We start from the raw sequence: 18777 nt of genomic DNA on the forward strand, positions 1-18777 counted from the left end.
CAGAGGTTCATATGCATCGCAGCATTCTAAACTGGGTTTCGCTCGAAAAGAACACTCAGAGCCTTTAATTTCACTTTGGTTCAGTTGAACAGCCGCTCTAAGAAACTCCTTTCACGTAGGTGTGCTTTTCTCTGCGCGGAAGCACTACGTCGAGTGCCATTTAGTACCGCTTGAAAAGACAATTTGTCCGCACCACCCATCTTCCTGATTTCTACGTGAAGCAAAGATGACGAAATGAACACTGACATTGTTCGTTAATTTTTTTTTCTGTAACGTAAAATTGCGACAGTGTGCGTTTCCAACGGCCGCGCAGGAAATGGTCTCATACAAGTAACGTGAGGCCATGCGTGATCCTGACATTTTGATCCATTCATACCCTTGCCACTAGAGTTCATAAACTTTAACGTAAATAGCTCATTTCAAATGCATAGTTATTGTATTACGTGCGATGTGCGAGGTTATAAGTATGCGCCCAAGAAAGTCACGTGCAAATGACGTTTTGAATAATCAGGCTTGGCTGCTGTAAGGGTAGGTGCCCGTTATTGTCTACCTGCCTCCGAATTCACAAAGGAGACTGCCTAGCTAACAATTCCGCGTAACATTCATCCCTGTTGAAACTACTCACGCTTATACAACGGAGTACTGTCAGGTCTTAGATACAGCAAGAATAATTATGACATCTAGCACTGTGTCGACGCTAACAGCACTCAGCTCACTTCCCTTTAGGTTCTTACGCCTTCAGTAACATGCTTTTTCGCAAGCTTATTTATTATTAGATTTATTTTTACCTAACGCAGCCCAGTGGTGAATGATGGTCGTCACAATCTCCTCAAGATTGCTACATGAATAAAAATGAGATTATAATGATCACCATAACAAGGCGGATAATTATAGGAACTCAAAGTTGTGGAATGTACCGAGAAAAAGCCATACCTTAAATATAGGCTCGGTTCGTTTTTCGCAAATATCACCTGCAGAGATTAGTGATGGTATAGCCATGGCCTCCGCGGTTCACTCAAGCAATGTGCTATTGCTATGGTGTCAGCTAGAGCCAACTACAGGTGAACCACGTCAGACGATCCAAAATAAGGTTCTTCAAAAATGATATGTCTTTCATTGTCACTGTATACGGATTCGCTAGAATGTCTCATTGAGAAGTCTACAAATTTCATCTGTCGTTCTAACCCCTCTGAATGTCCCAAATTAACACCGCCCAATTCATTTATTAAAAATGCATACATACACTCACTATATGGTGTTCTAGCACGGTCGGGTTCAGTATTTCATTAGCTGCTTATGTTTCGCCACTGTTTGGTAATGGCGCTGAGAACATAAACCCTGCATGTATTGACTAGTGCTCTGTTTAGAAACAATGAAATAGAACGCATGATATTGCCATTGGCTGGAAGTGTAAAGCGAAACTTCATAGTGTGGCTCACATTTCATTGTATGGCATACCAAGAACCCCTTTAGGAAAGCCTAGTTTCGCACTGAGCGTGTTGCAACTGTGTGAATTACCACAATTGTGTGAATTACCGATCGTGCGCCGCTTCTTGGCGCACGATCGCGCCGACGAGGGGAGGTCGTTGCGGCATGCTTCCCGCCAGTGTGCGTGCACCATTCCCGGCTGTCGCCGGCATTACGAGGGTTAGCGAAGCCGATAGCGTTTGCGAATGATGACGTCAACATTGACGAGGCGCGATCGAGGGAAGCCTAACGCAAGCGTCGGTGGTAGAAAACCAGCGGCACCGACGAGGTGCATGTCGAGAACATCAATCGTATGCGAGAATACAGACGGCGCGCGGGTAACACCGACCACTAGCGAGCCAAGGAAGACAAGTGCAAGCGTATTTAACGCGTCCCGCCTCCCGTGCCCTAGCGTTATAAACAAACGTTTACTCGAGTAAACGCTGCACCGAGTTTCGCTTCAAACCGTTCTTCCAGCACCCGCCTCGACGCCCGTTTCAACCGCGTCAACGCCGTGCCCACAGCTGCTGCTGCTTCGCATCCCGTCGAGGTTCCTTTCGTAGAGATGGTTCATTTTGAAAATTGGCCTTCATGGGCACCAAAAAACATTTGGGCACAAACCTCAAGAATAGACATTTACACGCACTAAAAACACTATAAAAGCCCTTCTAAACCTCTAATTCGTTTTATATATTGTATTGACGCAATAAAAATGTAAAGAAGAGAATACGCATTTGGCTATATTCCGGTTATTGTCATGCTAGTTTTATCGTTCGTTTTGTTTCTTCTGTTCACCCATTGCGTTGTGTGTACATTTGATCTTGCATTGTGCGTGAAGCCAATCCGGCTTGAGCCAAAAGGTTAGCTTGCAGTATTTCAAATGAAAGAATAATCAAACAAAGAATAAAATAAATACATAAATAAATAATAAATAAAAGCAGGAATATGGTCACAATATAGCCATACAAAAATGAAGAAGGCGCACTATGCGACTACTTCGACATAGTTGACCGAATACTAAGAACAAGTATAACCAAACAACAAAAACACCGGCAGTTCGTGTTTATTTGGCGTCAAGAAAAGCCCAAATGACATCAGAAACTCGACTAACCTCATATTTCATGCTGTATCGCACGCGTCGCTTTCACTGATCAGGTTTCGGCAGCCCGCGCTATATCTATCTCGTTTCTGGAACGGGAAGTCTGCCCCGGGCCTTAACGGCAACCACGCCCAGGCTCTGTGGATGAATGATGCAGGAACTTCAGGGGGCCCGCTGGCTTTATACACAGGAATACAAGCATTTCGAGGCACGCAATCATTCCCTGTGTGTATTAGGCCTCTCTGCAAATGGCGCGCACACCAGCACTCCTGGGCGTGTCCCATGGAATTACGGATAGTGAGAACTACGGGACCGGAGTGGGCATAATGTGCTACGCGAAAATGCGTCAGTAACCATTTGTTTTCGTGGTCTGTTCTGGATATCTAACTCGAAGGGCCTGAAGAAAAAGATAACGATCCGTGAATTACGCTTTGCCTATCTCTGGCCAGACGCCACAGACACTAGTATGGCCCGTAATATACACCACTGTTTCCACAAAGCCCATGCGTGCACACTAAAACTCGGAGATTATGCCCTAAACTGCGCTTTAGTTAAAGTTCTTTGCTGTGGCTTAACCGTACACAAAGGTGGCTATGGTTGGTTTTGGCTATATCTATGTAACATGATGCTGGCGAATGAGGGTGTATAAATTGAATCCCATGACGTCAGTAATATCGTTATTGGTGTCTTCCTACATTTCCATGTCCTTACTGGCGAGTATGTTTTTCCTTTCTTCACGTCACATAGCCTTAATGTTGGCTGGTTGCCTTAAGTTTGAGAACCTCTTACGAGAAGTTTCTACGTTAGAGCTTTTAATGAACCTGAATAGTTCAAAAAGATAAATATAAAAGTCGAAGGCTGGCCTGCGTCTAGGGATAGATAGATAGATAGATAGATAGATAGATAAATAGATAGATATATAGATAGATAGATAGATAGATAGATAGATAGATAGATAGATAGATAGATAGATAGATAGATAGATAGATAGATAGATAGATAGATAGATAGATAGATAGATAGATAGATAGATAGATAGACAGACAGACAGACAGACAGACGGGAATACAGACAGACACAGATAGATAGATAGATAGATAGATAGATAGATAGATAGACAGATAGATAGATAGATAGATAGATAGATAGATAGATAGATAGATAGATAGATAGATAGATAGATAGATAGATAGATAGATAGATAGATAGATAGATAGATAGATCAAGTGCGAGTTGCGTGTTTCTTAAATGCGGCAGGTGTGTGCGATCTCCTTTGCCTAAGTTTAGTGCTGACTCTAACGGATCAGCATAATAATTTAGGCTATTTATGAAGGTTCGCTATTGCCTATAATTTTCAAGAATACTATCACCACCTGTTGTGGCAAATGCTCAGACTGCGCATTTTTTTTTTTACAAATACTGTTATGTAGCTTTAGATTCAAGACGTAGCGTTGCTTCGCTCACTGGCTCCTTGCGTACAAGGAACCAATGAAAAAAAAGAAAACACTATCGGTGTATGTTACCACGTATTGTGCCCCTGAACACGCTGATATTTATTGCGTGAACAAGAAGTGCAGGCATCTTTTAAAGCCCTGACCTGACAAACGCTTAGAGGAATACAAGAAGACTTCGATGAGCCTGTGTGTTCCTTTTTTCAATTATGCCTACAACTTGAGCAGCTTCGCTTAAAAAAAAGAGTTTTATACAATAACACCTAGAGCGGAATCTGGCACTAGTGTCTATGGGCTCCTTCAGCGGCGCTTGTACCCCCATGGGAATTATGGGAAGTACAGGCTTCAGATCTGCTTCAGATGGATCACGTCCTTGAGATTCACGACGCTTGTCCGCGGAATGTAAAACAAAGTGATATGAAGTTATGTCTAACTGAAACTTGCTTCATTTTTTTGTACGCAAACTTTATTCCAAAATGGTTTTGCGACTAGGCTGTAGAAGCGAAACCTGGACAAGTTTAATCATCCATGTATGCAATGCTCTGACATTGCGTTTCAGATTTGGCATCAAGATGTAATGAATTATTTTTTACAGCATTTCAAAACAAACATTCATGTTTTATCCTCGAAAGTACGCAATATCTATTTATAGAAATAACAGCACAGTATTAAGTGAGAAACACCTAATGTTTCGTCTGCTGCGATGCCAGGCGCATCTGTTCAAGTGGTCTGCGCCCAACACGCCTTTTGTTTTGTTGTGAAGTCGAGTCAGAAGAGTGTTGTGGTGCGTCTACTTCACGTCGCCGTCATTTTGCAGTTGATTTCAACGAGTTTTGGCAAGACGCACTAACAACAAACGTGAACTCAATGTAATATCCTGCACTTGCATGGGACGTTACATCTATGCGCAGCGGTGAGTGGATGACGCTTTGATAAACGAGCTTATGGTGCGAAAAAAACATGAGAGAAAGACAAGGGCTTGTCCTTTTCTCGTGTTTTTTTTTGCGTCATAGGATCGTTAAGAATTAACCAACACGCCCAACAAGTCACTCTGCTTCGCTTAAACTGTGAAACACGACTTATACAGCTCCAGCGTTGCAGCAAGTTGAGAGGCCTAGCAGCTTGCAGCTTCTTTGAACAATAAGGGGCACCTTCAGTCCTTTAAACCCACCCCACTACTCTCTACGCAAAGAATGAAACAGAAACTGTAGAAAAAGTTCCCTAGACAGTTCACTGGCTAACGCGATGCAATCCAACGCCTGTACTTCCCACAATTCTCCCGAGGGTACACGATCGCAGCGCCAGATTCTTCTCTAGGTATTGTTGTATGGTACTCTCTGGGCGTTGGCTTGTCCCGCGTTCTCGTAGCCACCTCCTCCAGTTTCTGAATGTTCACTAGATAGCGCTGGGGCTATTCTAGTGCTATAACTGTGAACTAGATGGCGCTCACAGCGTAGGAGACCCATACTTCCACCTCAGATGAGATCGTTAGATGGCAGTGACATGAATGTACGAACAAACAAACAAACAAACAAACAAACAAACAAACAAACAAACAGACAGACAGACAGACAGACAGACAGACAGACAGACATACAGACAGACAGATAGACAGATAGACAGGCAGACAGACAGACAGACAGACAGACAGGCAGGCAGGCAGGCAGGCAGACAGGTGGACGGACGGATGCTCCGCCCCACTCATAATCATTCACTCCGTCAATATGCTGTGATTATTTTCACATAGCCATGAAAACCTAAAGCTGGGATCCGGCAAACAGGTTAAAGTGTAATTACAGTGTACAATGCGCACTCATATTATACATGCACGTTAATGCAAAGTGCAATGAAATCGTATAGTACAACAAGGTACATTCTGCACTCAATTACTGCCCTTGAGTGATCAGAATGTACTTGGTAGGTATTTACTTCCCCAAGCTAACCAACACCCAAGAAAGCAAAGGAACAATGAAATAAAGCAGAGAAAACGTAATTTAGTGTAAGAGCTATTGCCACGGTATGTGTAATGACGCATATATATATATATATATATGTTATATATATATATATATATGTATATATATATATATATATATATATATATATATATATATATATATATATATATATATATATTATGGCCAAGCCTTCGAACAGTGGGTCGTCCTCTCGAGTGCCTTCTAGTGGGTCGCCCTTTCATAAGAAGAAGAGCAGCTCGTGCAGAAAGTCGGTCCCCGCATTGGCTGTCGCTGTCGTGAATCATCAACGAGTGTCCGCCAATAAACGTCTTAACAGTTTGGTGGAGAGTGCTGTCCCCTTCAAACATCTTTGGTTCGCCTTCGATGCCCCTCGAGCTTCGATCCCGTACCGTGCCTTCTACCATGCACCAGGACGCCGCTCAGCAAACCTACACCGACGCCATGTCCCGGTGTCCCCGCATCCTTGACCCTCCTGTCTTCACCGGCGCGGATGGCACTGACGTCGAGGACTGGCTTGCTATGTACGAACGTGTGAGCGTCCCCAATCATTGGGATGAGGCAGCTAAACTCGGTAACCTGTTCTTCTACCTTGCGGATGTGGCCGGATTGTGGTACAATAACCACGCATCTGATTTCTCGACTTGGTCCGCTTTTAAGACCACTGTCGTTGACGTGTTCGGCCGCCCTGCAGTTCGTAAACTGCAAGCCGAACAGCATTTACGTGAACGAGCACAGCAGACTGGCGAGTCCTTCACAAGTTACATCGAGGACATCCTTGACTTGTGCAAGAAAGTCGACCTGAACATGTCAGAGGCTGACAAAATCACGAATGTTCTAAAAGGCATCGCAGACGATGCCTTCATGCTCCTGGCCAAGAACCCTCATACTGTGGCAGAAATCATTACATTATTCCAAAGTTACGACGAGGTGCGGCGGCAGCGCTTAATGACCCGTCGATCGCCACCACGTGATGCTGGTCTCTCGGCTTTGTCAGCGGTTCCTGACCACACAACCTTGCTCGCCGAAATCAAGTCATTCGTGCGTGAGGAAGTCGCCCGCCAGGTCTCTTTACTGGCTTTTGCTCCGCCGCAACATGCTCAGCAGCCATCAAGTACACTTGTACCTCCGCTCCGCCGAGCCATTCAGCAGGAAATCGCGCAAGTCGTTCCAGAATACCACCAGCCGCCTCCTGTATCTGCGCCACTCAGCTACGCCCAAGTTGTAGCCAGGCCGCCCCCACCGATTTCTGTGGATTGCCCTCTAAGTTACACCGAAACCACCGCGAGGCCCCAGGCCTTCGGAGAAACTGTGTCGCCTACATACGCCGACGTCACCCACGTGCCCCGAGTGCCGCCCACCATGCACTCATATCAGCAGCCGGCTCGCCCAACGCGTTCTGCGACATGGATGGGACACGCGAACAGATGGCGCACTGCTGACAATCGCCCCATCTGCTTTGCTTGTGGTCGCGTCGGTCATGTAGCACGCTATTGCAATCGTGTGCAGCAACTGCAGGTCACCTCGAACTTTCCCAGCCAATCAAGCCGCTCTTATGACCAACCGCCACCTATGTCACCGTCGTCCCGCCCCGCTCCGTCTACCCGCTGTTCACCATCTCCGCGACGTCGCTCACTGTCGCCGATGCGGCCACGTCCACTCGAGGACGACCAGGAAAACTAGTCGTCGCAGTCCACGAGGCAAGGGCTGCGACGCTGTCGAACTGCGGAAGCCCTCAGGAAAGCCCATCGAACGTGATAGACGTACTTGTGGATGGCGTTCGTGCATCTGCCCTTGTAGATACTGGAGCCGCCGTATCTGTCATGGACGCGAAACTTAGCCGATTACTGCGCAAAGTGACCACGCCACTCTCCGGGCTCTCCCTCCGTACAGCCAGCGCACGAAGCATTCACCCTACGGCGATGTGCACAGCCCGCCTTATGATTCAGGACGCGATGTATGCGGCCGAATTCATCATAATTCCTTCATTCTCTCACGACGTCATCCTAGGATGGGATTTTCTCTCCCGCCATGACGCCGTCATTCATTGCGCACCACCAGAAATAGAACTCACCCAATTCTCTTCTTTGACGCCGGCCGACAGTTCATCTGCTGCAAGCAAGTTACATGTCAGAGATGACACCCAAGTGCCTGCAAACTCGTCCGCGACGGTGTCGGTCTACTGCGCAAGCCTTTCTGACACCGCTGCACTCCTCTGGCCATCTCATCGTGTTTTCATCAGAAAAGGCTTGCTGGTTCCTTTCGCGACCGTGCAACTCACTCACGGCAGCACCACTATTTTTGTAGTGAACTCATCCCCGTACAGCATTACGTTGGTGCGAGGGGAATGTCTCGGCAGCGGTGGAACCCATCGAAGACGAACAAGTTATGGAACAAGTTATGGATCAACCCGATGACATGCACTGCTTAAGTTCCAGTACGCTTAGTGCTGTTTCGACATCTGCTTCATCATCCGATGATGTATTCGGTCCCTCCATTCCCGACAACCTTACGCCAGGCCAGCGTTCCCAGCTTCTGGGCCTGTTGGAAGAATTCCGGTCTTCTTTTGATGTCGCCAAACCTTCTCTCGGCCGCACATCTACCATTACGCATCGCATCGACACAGGCACACAGCCACCACTGAGACAGCGTCCATATCGCGTATCTCCCACAAAACGCCATGTAATCAACGAGCATGTCGACGACATGCTTCGCCTTGATATTATTCGACCCTCTAGCAGCCCCTAGGCGTCTCCTGTCGTTCTCGTCACGAAGAAGGACGGTTCTGTGCGGTTCTGTGTGGACTACCGACGCCTCAACAAGATCACTCGTAAGGACGTGTACCCACTACCGCGGGTAGATGACGCTATTGACAGCCTGCAAGGAGCAGAATTCTTTTCATCCCTTGATTTGCGCTCAGGGTACTGGCAAGTTCCTATGGCTGAGGACGCTAGACCAAAAACCGCTTTTGTCACCCCCGACGGCTTGTACGAATTCAACGTCATGCCGTTTGGGCTGTGCAATGCGCCCGCCACCTTTGAGCGCATGATGGATACTGTTCTGCGTGACCTGAAATGGCACACGTGCCTGTGCTACCCCGATGACGTCGTCGTTTTTGCTCCGGACTTCTCGACGCATCTTCAGTGCCTACGGCATGTTTTAACGCGTCTGAGTGACGCCAGTCTGCCACTGAACCTAAAGAAGTGCAGATTTGCAGCTCGGCAGCCGACAATATTCGGCTACGTCGTGTCCAAGGACGGAATTCTCCCTGATCCAGCTAAGCTTCGGGCCGTGGCCGAGTTCCCCAAGCCGACATCCGTCAAGGAACTGCGCAGTTTCAAAGGGCTGTGTTCCTACTTTCGGCGCTTCATTCGAAACTTCGCGACTATCATATCGCCGCTGACGAAGCTCCTTGAAAGTAACGGGCCTCTCCATTCGTGGTCATCACAGTGCGACGACGCTTTCACAACGCTCCGTCGTTTGTTGACGTCACCTCCCATACTCCGCCACTACGACCCTACGGCCCCTACAGAGGTATACACGGATGCCAGTGGTGTCGGCCTTGGCGCTGTCCTTGCGCAGCGCAAACCAGGGTTCCCGGAATATGTCGCGGCGTATGCAAGCCGTACGCTTACTAAGGCCGAGACTAATTACACCGTCACCGAGAAGGAATGTTTGGCAATCGTCTGGGCCCTTACGAAATTCCGACCTTATTTGTATGGTCGCCCATTTGATGTCGTCACCGACCATCACGCACTACGCTGGTTGTCGTCATTGAAAGATCCCTCAGGCCGTCTCGCCCTGGGCACTTCGCCTGCAAGACTATGATATCCGCGTGCTGTACCGCAATGGAAGGCAACATGCTGAAGCTGACGCCCTGTCACGCTCTCCCTTGCCTGACGACAATGCCCACAACTCCGCGTCTCACCTTGCCATTTCTTCCATTAGCCTTCATACCATTGCTACTGAACAGCGCAAGGATCAATGTATCGCCTCACAAATCGACTTGCTGGCTGATCCATCCACTCCATCCACTCGCGCGTTGCGTCGTCAAGCCCACCATTTCGCAATTCGCGACGACCTCCTCCACAGGCGCAATTACAACGGTGACGGCCGCCAGTGGCTACTAGTCATACCTCGCAGTATGCGCTCTGACATATGCGAGTTCTTTCATTCCGATCCGCAATGTGCGCACTCCGGGGTATCAAAGACTTACCACCGCATTCGCCAACGGTACTTTTGGCGCGGCATGTACCGCTACGTGCAGAAATTCGTTCGCTCCTGCATAGATTGTCAGCGCCGAAAAGCTTCAACGCACCTATCACCGGTAGGTCTGCAACCTCTACCTTGCCCTGCCAGGCCCTTCGGGCGCGTTGGCATCGATTTGTATGGGCCACTTCCACTGACGTCGGCTGGTAACCACTGGGCCATTGTCGCTGTGGACCACCTCACGCGATACGCCGAAACGGCCGCTCTCCCCGCGGCTACAGCGAGCGATGTGGCCTCCTTCCTGCTCCAACGATTCATTTTGCGACATGGTCCACCCGAGGAACTGCTCAGTGACCGAAGCTGCGTCTTCCTGTCTGAAGTCGTTGAAGCCATTCTTAAAGAGTGCAACGTTGTTCACCGCAAAACTGCTGCTTACAACCCGCAGACGAATGGCCTCACCGAATGCTTCAACCGTACGCTCGGCGACATGCTCTCCAAGTACGTCGCCGCCGATCACACAAATTGGGATTCCATTCCACCCTTCGTCACCTACGCTTATAATACCGCCCCTCAGAGCACTACTGGCTTTTCACCTTTCTCTTTATTATATGGAAGGCACCCGTCGCACACCATCGACACGATACTTCCGTACAGGCCAGATCCGTCTGACTGGGTGCCTATTGCTGCTACAGCCAAGCTTGCTGAAGAGTGTCGAGAGCTTGCAAAGACTTTTACTGCGCATGATCAAGAGCGGCAAAAAAGCATTCGCGCTGACGCCAGCACTACTGCGCCCACGTTCCTCCCTGGCGCGCTCGTTTGGCTCTCGATCCCTACCACTGCAACTGGCCTATCTTCAAACCTATTGCCCAAATACGAAGGCCCCTATGGTGTCGTCAAACGCACTTCCCCTGTCAACTACTTGATTGAACCAATCGAACCATCTTCGGACATGCGCCGTCGAGGACGCGACATTGTTAACGTGGAGCGCCTCAAGGCCTACCGTGACCCGTTCATTGTAACCACCTGTTAGGTCGCCAGGCGGCTCCCTTTTCGTACCCGGGGTAGTTGTGGCAAAGCCTTCGAACAGTGAGTGGGTCGTCGTCTCGAGTGCCTTCTAGTTTGTCGTCCTTTTATAAGAAGAAGAAGAGCAGCTCGTGCAGAGAGTCGGTGCCCGCATTGACTGTCGCTGTCGTGAATCATCAACGAGTGTCCGCCAATAAACGTCTTAACAATATATATATATATATATATATATATATATATATGTGTGTGTGTGTGTGTGTGTGTGTGTCTGAACTAGCGAGTTGCAGTGTTTGTGCGCTGTTTGCATGCGTGCTTCTGCCCTTAGAAATGTGTTTGTGCGTCCATACAGCGCAAGAAGTACAGAAAATAGCGTCGTAGGGAAGGACGGACTGTATGCTGCTGACTTGAAATATTCGGCGTGAGAAAGTGACGCACGGAGAGTGCACGGTGCGGATTATGGCACTTCCGGGCCAATAACAACTTCCTGTTGAGCTCGAAAGAAACGAATACGTAGCTACAATAACCTATATGTACGAGTCACTATCCGAAGTTGCTACATTCCAATTGCGTTCCTCGGGGAAATTGTGCAGAAACTGCGTTCACGCGTTCTTATTCGCGAAAGAGCAACGTGGTTAGGCAAATATGAAACCATTGTTGCAACCTCTCCACGCACTGACGCGCCCAGAAAATTGCATCACCACTGTCGGGCTTGCAAGAAGGAACAATACACGCATAAACAAACGAAACAAAAAAAATGTGTCAATGGCCGTAAAGAGAGTGCGACGCTATATACGAATGAAATCTCGGGCACGAAGCCAAACAAGAACAAGTACAAAGCTCAAGCAAGAAAAACATATAAATCAATCTTTAGCTTCAAGTTTGTTCGGTCAGGGCAGCACGACGACGCTAAGGAGCCATCTTTTGTTGTTTTCCTCTCGCGAAATCTTGTTATAACGTGGTTTCTTTATAGGCACCGTTCAGTCGAGTTTTCACGTCTGTCTACAGCGCCAGAATACACAGCTTAGTGGATGAAAAAAGAAACCTTGAGACGACTTCGGTGAAAAAGAAACGTGACGCGCACGCCTCGCGCCCTGCATGCATCTGTCGGTAGATTGTGCTGGGGATACATTGGGGACGTGAGCACGCGTCTCTTTTCTGCGTGCCCCTAACGGTGAATGTCAGAAACTTTGAGACGGGGCAGTGTGAGCAACGCTGCTCCCTTTGGTCAGTGTGTGGTGCCTATAGAGCGCGGAGCGTACTACAGCGTGCAGTGACTTTGGCAAAGTTGCAGAAAGGCGGGGTGATGGAAGAGTGGTAAGGTGACGTAGTAGAAAACAAAAAGGAGAGAGCGGGATGTGCCGCGTTTGACACTGTCTCGGCATTTGTTAATAGAGCCGGGCACTCGCGACAATCGCACCTCCTCTGGTGTTGATTTTTTTTTCTTCCCGCGACGTCGGCGCCATGTTCCTTTCTTCTCTATTTTCACGACGACTTGTCCGACGATGTGCCACTGGCCTGCTGCAGAAGAAGACGTGCAAGCGTGGATTAGAAGCGATAGTTCAAACATTAAAGAGAGACGCCTCTGTCTGGTGGTTTTGGGACGTTATTATATGGTGGTTTTGGGATGTTAAACCCCACATATGAATCAATATATCCGTTATTCGCATTGCACGTGTGCATCAGTGGAAGTTTCTTCTCGCTAAACGAAGTTATATCGTTCCGTTCCTTGTCGCACAGCATTTTAGTTTATGCATTATAATCTTACAAATTGAAGTAGTGTAAATACATAATTGTTCGGGTTCCACATCCCAAAACCACCGTATGATTATGAGAGACGCAGTAGTGGAGGGCACCGGAAATTCCAATTATCTTGTGTTCTTTGACGTGCACGTAAATCCTAGCCCATGGGCCTCATGCATGTTCGCCTTCACCGTAAATGCGGCCACCACGGCCAGGATCACCGAAGTAATAGTTTAGCGTGGAGTTATTTTGATCCTACCTTCGATGAGTGTGTGTACGCTCACTTCTAAAGACGCCTATGCAGAAGGGCTTAGCTTAGACACTACTTTCGCCGTTTAAGTCTTTTTGAGATACAGGGTTAATGCGCGACCTGTAAGAGCTGCAACCTTTATGAAATATCAACTATGCCTGTGTAAAAAAAAAAACGCTCGCAGAGCACTCGGAATTAAAACGAGACTGCTGCGCTTGTTATCCCGTGCCTTCCACCTCATTAGCTTCCGGCTGGTTTACGGTTTCAGAAGTCCTCTTTCTTTGATTTTTTCAGTCGAAACACCAAGCTTCGCGAAAAAATCTTCTTCATATTCAGCGCTGAATATGTTTGTCTGTCGCTCGATTCTTCATTTCACAACGGGTCGTTAGTAAATACCTTTTAATGGTGCGGCGCGAGATTTTTTGGGGTCGAGGAAGCCTGTCGTTTTAAATGACCATCGTTATGAAATCATGGTCTTCTCTTAGTTGTTCTTAAACGTTAAGAAACGAGTCTGACGCTTTTGCTAAAAAAACTAACTGATGGCTAAATTCAAAAGAATATTCCTGAGTGGTATGACGCGCATCATGTGATAATAAGATTATTAACAAATATATCTTACTCTGTAGGAAGCCGTTGACCTGTAGAAGGTTGTGTTTTCGTTTCACCAATGGTGTTATTTCATGAGTTTCTATTTTTTGTTGTGACATCAGAGTTCAAGGCACATGTTATGAAAATTTGAAATTTTCACGCCGATGCTGTATTAATTTTCTGCTCGTGTACAGTGTCACAAAAGTTCTTAATCAGCAATTTTATTGTCTTGTTAGCTAGAGTTACTTCGCGGTGAGCAAAAAAATCGCTGAATGGAGGCGTTTCGGGATCCCTATGTTATATGGGTTTTATCAGCGCAAAGGCCAGGCTTGTCCATAGAGCGCCATGGGAAAAAGTCATTTCGTAATCCCAAAATGTTACCAAGAAATGCATGGTTGAGCTAATTCGGAAGCTGTTCCGTGTCAATAAGTAATTATGAATTGGCGAGAAACGTTTTACTGCGGCAGAATATAGCAAAAAAATATGTTTTGAAACGACACCTTTAGTCAACCCTTATTGTGCTACGCAGGCGCCGCTAAACGAGATGATCAGGTAGAATTTTGAAAAGGACGTACGCTTACGACTTCAACATTATACTCATGAATTGTCATTTCAGAAAGCCACATAAATTTTCATAAAGCCACATGAAAAAAGAGCCACACTTTAATGTATTTGCAGGAGCTAAAGAATGTGATCGAAATGACTGTCATGCGTATGCGGAAGTTTATGTGCAAAACATGTGCTCGTGAGAAGAATAATGAGCGAGTAATATGGTAAGTGCCACAAAATCTTTAATGTTTCCATGGAGGGTCTAGTATTGCACTTGCTAGATGCATCTGCTGCTTCAGTCGGCCACACCACGGGTTTTTTCTAGAACCGCATCGCCCTCCTAATGAGGAACACTGCAATTAGGTTATGTGTAGGTGAGGTTAAGTTGGCAAGACGAAGGAACTGCCTCCCCCCCCCCCCTTCCAACACACGTGGCGCCATAAAGGCTTGACCAAGCCGCAAAATGTGCATGTTTCATGTTCGCACGGTTTCGTACGATTATATTAACGAATTAAAAAGAAGATATCCCAGCATGAGAACTCAGTCTGAAAAATAAGAATGATAAAATGCGATTATCACGTTTGTGTTTTAGCGACATATTTCAAGTGGCAAAAAAAAAGCGCTTAGATCAAGCAAAACTTGACGAGAGTTGCCGTTTGGTCAAAAGCAACCAGACTGTTTTTTTTTCTTTTTTTGCGTTGATCTTTTCATCTCAACCACCTCATCTATTTCAGGTTTTTTTTTCGCGTTCCAATCAGCATAAATAGAAAGAACCAGAAGTGAGTAAAACTAAATCATCTGAGGAGGACAGATGTAAAAAAAAGATCCAAAAGACTGCCGGTGGTGACAGTGATTAAGTACTCTACGTATATGCGTTGTTGCGATATTCGTCCGTGGGATTGCACTCTGCCCCCGGAGCAGCCTAAGAAGGTGCACATCAGGAAAAAATAAGGAAGAAAAAAAATTATCCAAAAGTAAGAACGATGACAGAACACAAAAAACATCTGATGGGGACGCCCTGCAGTAAGCCGCCGCAATATCAAAACAGATAGATAAGAAAAGAAATATGAACCATCCATTTTTCGTCGTGTGGTAGTGCCTGTCACCCTGTGATTTCTTACGCTATGCGTGCCACGAGCATAGTACACTTCAGATACATGTACTACACCAGCCACGATCGATATTTGATTAATGAGTGTATGACGTCAACAAGGGGAATAAAACGTGCCACATGTGACGGCCATGCTCCACAGGGCGTTTTATTTGGGAACACAACACTGATGTTTGCGCATACGTCATGTTCGGGTTGTTGTAACGTCTTATCACGTGACGTGTTTGTTTATTTTGTGCATTGCTCATTTGAGATTACCGAGTTTACGTTCATTTTGACTACGACTTCTCCAAGCTCCTGAGAGCTAGTAAACGGACCAATCTGTGGTTACGCAATTGTTGGCTTTGCGGCAGTGTTGTGCGGAATGGAGTTCGAAGAAATGACGTTCCACTAACCAGTTCCCTTTTGGAGAAACAAAGGGAAGCCGCGCTTCTATTAAGGATCGGTGGGATTGTAACGGTAATGCGTTACTTTTGCGTAGGAACGGCAGAAGAAACGGCGTTCCTTCTGTAAACGTTCATTGCATTAAACAGTTGCACGCGCGCTGAACATAATGCAGAACAGAGCCGATTGGCAACTGCGTGACGTGCAACAACCTACGACTCACCTGTCACTCCAAAATGCTGCATCCTGGTTTTAACATTAAGGCGCCATCCGGGAGCGCGGAGGAGTGCGCGATGCCGAGAGGGGCCACATGTGGCAACAACATCTGATTACTTTTTTAGGGGCGAAGCTCCTTAAAGCGGCACCCGTTCGTCCCTCGTCGTAGTACGTAACATGTCTCACACTTTCACCTGCAAGGTGGTGCCGGTGGGAGATTTCTCCTGTGCGTTGTTGAACAATAAAAAAATGGCAGCATATCCATTGAGTGAATGATGGAGAGTGGGGTGAAGCATTCGTCCGTCCATGCATCCGTCTGTGTGACCGTCCATGCGTCTGTTCGTGCGCCCGTCCCTGCATTCGTTCATGCATCCGCCCCTGCGTCCTTTTATGCATCCATCGATGCATCTGTATGTGTGTCCGTTCGTCCATCTATTCAACACTCCAAGTCCCACCATCTCGCATGTTTTTATTATACATTTCCCATATAGAAGCACCGCCATTCAGTGGACATTCCAAGGACTAAACGATAGGTGGCACACGCACACTTTCTTACGGCTTGCGCTTCGGGTCTACTTCCCACCTTCAACCACCTTGGGTTCATGGTATATACTAGTTCACTGTATTCATGGCACTGCCGCCAGATGCTCTCTAAACCTTTCTAAAACCAAGGAGGTTACGCCCAGCGAGTATAACGTAGCAACCTTTTCCTGTCAGATAGTGCTCAATGTACATGCTAGTGGCTGCTAATGTGAAATGAGAGACAGGAGGATTCAGCTTTTAATTTCTTACGGCTTGCGCTTCGTATCTGCTTCCCCCCTTTAACCACCTAGAATTCATTCATGGTATATACTAGTTCATTGTATTCATGGCCCTGCGGCTCAACGCTCGCTAAACCTTTCTAAAACTAAGGAGGTTACACCCAGCGAGTATAATGTAGCAACCCTTTCTTGTCCGATAGTGCTCAATGTACATGCCAATGGCTACTAATGGGGATCGCAGCGTGCACGTTGACTAAAAGCCGAATGATCCTGTCTCTCATTCCCCATTAGCAGCCATTGGCATATACATTGAGCACTATTTTTTATTGTTAAACAACGCACAGAAGAAATCTCTCACCGGCACCACCTTGGAGGTCAAATGTTATACGTATTTCGGGTATGTGCCACTAGTGGTTACGTACTACGAGGGACGCACAAGCCACGCCATAAGGAGCTTCGCCCCTAAAAAATCGCAGCGTTTGCGTTAACTAAAAGCCAAATTCTTCTGTTTCTCATTCCCCATTAGCAGCAATTGGCATGTACATTAAGCAGTATCTGACAAGAAAAGGTTGCAACGTTATACTTGCTGGACGTAACCTCCTTTGTTTCAGAAAAGTTTAGCGAGCGTTGGGCCGCAGTGCCATGAATACAGTGAACTAGTATATACCATGAACTCGAGGTGGTTAAAGGTGGGAAGTAGATACGAAGCGCCAGCCGTAAGAAAGTGTGTGTGTGTGCCACCTCTCGTTTAGTCCTTGGAATGTCTGCTGGATGGCGGTGCTTCTATATGCGGAATATATAATGAAAAGATGCAAGATTGTTGTACTTAGAGTGTTGACTAAATGGACGAATGGACACACAGACAGATGTATGGACGGATGCACGGATGGCTGCACGAACAGATGGACGAATGGGCGGACGCACGGTGGATGCATGGACGAGCGCATGGACGGACGCATGGTTGGACGGGCGGACGCACGTACAGACGCACGCACGGACGGGCGGATGGACGCATGGGTGGACGCATGGACGGACGCATGGACGGACGGAGGCAAGAACGAATACTTAGACGGATGCCTCGCCCCACTCTCCATCATCCACCCCGTGGATATGCTACCATTTTTTTATTAGTATGATCCAGTCTGACAGCAATAATTGATTTGTGGTGTTTATCGTCCCAAAACCACCATATGATTATGAGAGACGCCGTAGTGGAGGGCTCCGGAAATTTCGACCACCTGGGGTTCTTTAGCGTGAACCCAAATCTGAGAAGTCTGACAGCAATCAAGGAGTGGAGTGGAGTGTGGGAGTGTCGACACACCTTAGAGAATTTCTGCTTCACAATTTAAATTGATTGAGTGCCATTGTAAGGCTGCCGCGAGAAAAGGGCGCACCAATTTAGGTGCGAAGCAAGTTATGGCGGAGTTCAATGCAGTGCATGGTGCGCGGCGGGACCACCATTACTGCGGAAGCACAACTGATGTCCCAAGTATGCTGCCAGAAAACGGCCACGCGTTAGCGCTTTCTGGCCTGCGTGAGGGGATAGGTAAGACACTATGGCCTCTCCCCCCTACACTATCTCAGCAATCATGTGATGGTGACAAGGAATGAGATTCGGCAGACTTGCGATGAACCTGCGCGGCGCACTCACACAAGATTAAGGGAAGAGTAACAGCAACAAAAAGTACAGCGAAATCATGTTCTGCCCCACTTGCCAGGACACGCTAAAATTGGACAAGGTGTCCTTCGTAAACGGAACATTAGACAGTTATAGTTTAGCGTTAGCGTGATAGCACAGGTTAAGGGAATGGCGCTACCGTGCAGCAAACGTTCGTTGTAGGCGGCGTCTTATAGTTTAGCGAAATAACGCTTACGTGGTTTACGTGCCCCCAAGTGGGATGGTGGCGCCACCTATTATACAGTTAACAAGTTAAACAGTGAAAATGAAAAGAA

Source organism: Rhipicephalus microplus, chromosome 5 (assembly GCF_043290135.1).
Source record: "Rhipicephalus microplus isolate Deutch F79 chromosome 5, USDA_Rmic, whole genome shotgun sequence".
Taxonomy (NCBI): Eukaryota; Metazoa; Arthropoda; class Arachnida; order Ixodida; family Ixodidae; genus Rhipicephalus; species Rhipicephalus microplus.